A 3,002-nucleotide genomic window follows, 5' to 3' on the forward strand; every position below is an offset into this window, starting at 1 on the left:
AAATTTGTATTAACTTGCACTGATGGTTCCCCTACTGGTGGTTTCTTCATGGATCATAAAAGAAAATGTGTATTAGTAGCTTGAACAAAGAAAGAAAATAAGAGTTATTGCTCCCCATCATTAGAACAATTTTGAACAAATAGCAAAAGTTACAAACCCAGAGGTACTATGAAAAGGAAAAAATATGAGGAGCTTAATTTAGAATTATAAAGTTAAATCTTATTTACCTTGAAATCTCACATAATTCCAATAAACACATTAAAATTTTAACTAATGAGCATTGGTTAGATAATGTTTTATAAAGTAAATGATAAAAACTTTCATAAAAATGACAGAGAAAATTAAATTATGATGACCATGAGGCTCTCCCAATGAAGTGTGTGTACTCACCAGTCAGCACTCTTTACGTAAAGTTGGGATGAAAGAAAGAAGAAATCACTTTTGAAATAACCCCTCATATATCAAACTATAACAAATTACTGCCAATAAATATATGAAAGAGGTTCCCATAATTATCAATTTGGTTCTACATTATAATTCATAAAACAAAATAGCAAGAAACAACACTGGAATTAGTTATATATAAAAGTATGAAAAATAGACGAGATATTCAAAATGAAAACTAATATTTATTCTTACACCTCATATTCTAGGAGCAATTTTCTTCATCCTACACTTACACCAGCACTTCAACATGCTAGTCATTCCAATATCACTACAATAATAGCACAACATACTCAATATCCATAACATATACAATTCAAGAATATCGATAATGTAAATAAAAAATCTTACGTAATTAAAGTACTCAAAATATTAGCACACAACAAGCAAATTCGATAAGTAGAATTTTACTTACTAAAGTACTCTCAAGAGAGTCCAATTGCTCCTAAACAACAAGCACAAGGTTTTATAGTTCAAATTTAATTCAAAAACCTTAATCAAACCAAATAATGCTCAAGGGATATGTTTTTGTCCCAAACGTATCTTTAAAGTTGAATCCAAACACTCTAAATCGAGTCCAAATTATGAAAAGAGAGCATATAAGGGTTAAAGACCAATCTAGATTATTTTAACCAAATTCAAAAGGCTTGAACATAACTTTTCTAGTCCGTGTTGAAAAGCGTTGGAGTTGGTTCGATGTCGATCTAAAAAAAAAAAAAAAAAAAAAAAAAAAAAAAAAAAAAAAAAGAAGAGAGAAAGATAGAAAAGTTCTAAATTTTTAATCTTCTTAAAAAGAAATTTTAATTTTTTTATCCACATCACATAAACTAATTCAAAAGATTTGATTCAAAATTAGTACTAATATTTGGATTTAGATTTGTTGATTTCAAAAATTTGTCGAGGCTCGGACCTAACCATTGATGAGTAGCAACAGTAAATTTATTTCACCAAAGAAGAAAATTAGCTCGCAAAACAAAATGAATTATCTTCACACAAGTATGGCAATTGTCACATGTGTTCCGGTTCTTAAGTTACAAGAAGTTCAGAACTTAAAAGCTTATTTGGGCATCGACTTTGATCTTTGTACTCTTGGGACTCATCTTATTTTAATTTATATTCTTTCTCAAATTCAATCTTTTTAAGAAAGATTTCATAAATTCAGATTTAGTTTTTATATTTTCAATAAATTTTGTAATTGTTTTCTAGAAATTTTTTTAAAGAAAAGGTAATTTAATTAGATCTTAGCTCCATATTAGCATAAGTTGTGTACGTAGTTTAATTCCCCACTTTTCTTACATACTAAGAAAAACTAAATAATTTAAACTTCCATAATAAAAAAATAGATTCTTTATGTTTATAATGAAACTTTTTATCTGATTACCTTACCTAATAAATAAAATTTGTATTCATTTAATAAATTTAAATTTACTTATGAGATAAAAAAAAACAGGTAAAATATAATCTTGATTTTTGTACTCTTGTTTAATTCATGTTCTTTCACAAATACATTTTTTTAAGAAAGATTTCACAAATTCAAATTTAGTATTTATATTTTAAATACATTTTTTAATTGTTTTCTAGATACTTTTTTATATAGAACTAGATGAACAATAATAATCATTTTTATCTTTACTCAAGAAAAGACACCTTGTTAATATGCTATCAAAATTTATAAAGTGAAAGCTAATAGACACCTTTATTCTGAAGCATGTATTATTGACAGTGAATGACTCCATCTCTTCACACATAGCTTGAATCCAAGACCTAGCATTAGGGAAGTTCACTACCTCTTCAAAAGTAGCTGGCTCTTGGTCATTAGAAGCTATTGTGGCATTTAAAACTCGGTTCATATAGTTAGTTTCAGTATACCTAGCTGGAGGAACTATCACTTTTCTTTGTCTATCCCTAGCCAAGGAATACTGACTTAAATCAGGTACCACTTCAGTATTCCCTGTATTCTCATTTGAGACATCCTCTCCTTCTTCTTCTAATTCTATAGGAGGGTTTTGGTTAGTGGAAGAAACTTTAGGTGACTCCACCTCAATCCTAGCAGTATTAGGGCTATTAGAAACTGCATAAGATGTCTTTTCTTTTTGCATAAACATTTCTTTTTCTCTGAAAGTGACATCTCTGCTTATAACAAACCTTTTCTCAATATGATTCCACATCTTAAATCCTTTCTCCTTCAGAAAACCATATAAACATACACTTTACTACCCTAGATTTTAATTTCCCCTGATTTTGATGAATATAACCAACACATTCAAATACCCTTAGGTTTTCTAGGTTAGGTGGATGTGTGGTCCATTTTTCTTCAGGAGTCAAAAAATTTAGGGAGGAATGTGGACACCTATTTAAGGTGTACACTGTGTAGCTTGCAGCCTCGGCCCAATATTTTTCACTCAGAAATGCATCTGATAGGAGACATCTAACCCTTTCCATGACTGTTCTATTTAATCTTTTAGCTACTCTATTTTGTTGAGGAGTGAATCTAACAATCCTATGCCTAGTAATTCCTGTTTTTTTACAGAATTTGTTAAACTCTTCACTACAAATTC

The sequence above is a fragment of the Benincasa hispida genome, chromosome 11 (genome assembly GCF_027475165.1).
Source record: "Benincasa hispida cultivar pf3 chromosome 11, pf3_genome.v1.1, whole genome shotgun sequence".
NCBI classification, from domain to species: Eukaryota; Viridiplantae; Streptophyta; class Magnoliopsida; order Cucurbitales; family Cucurbitaceae; genus Benincasa; species Benincasa hispida.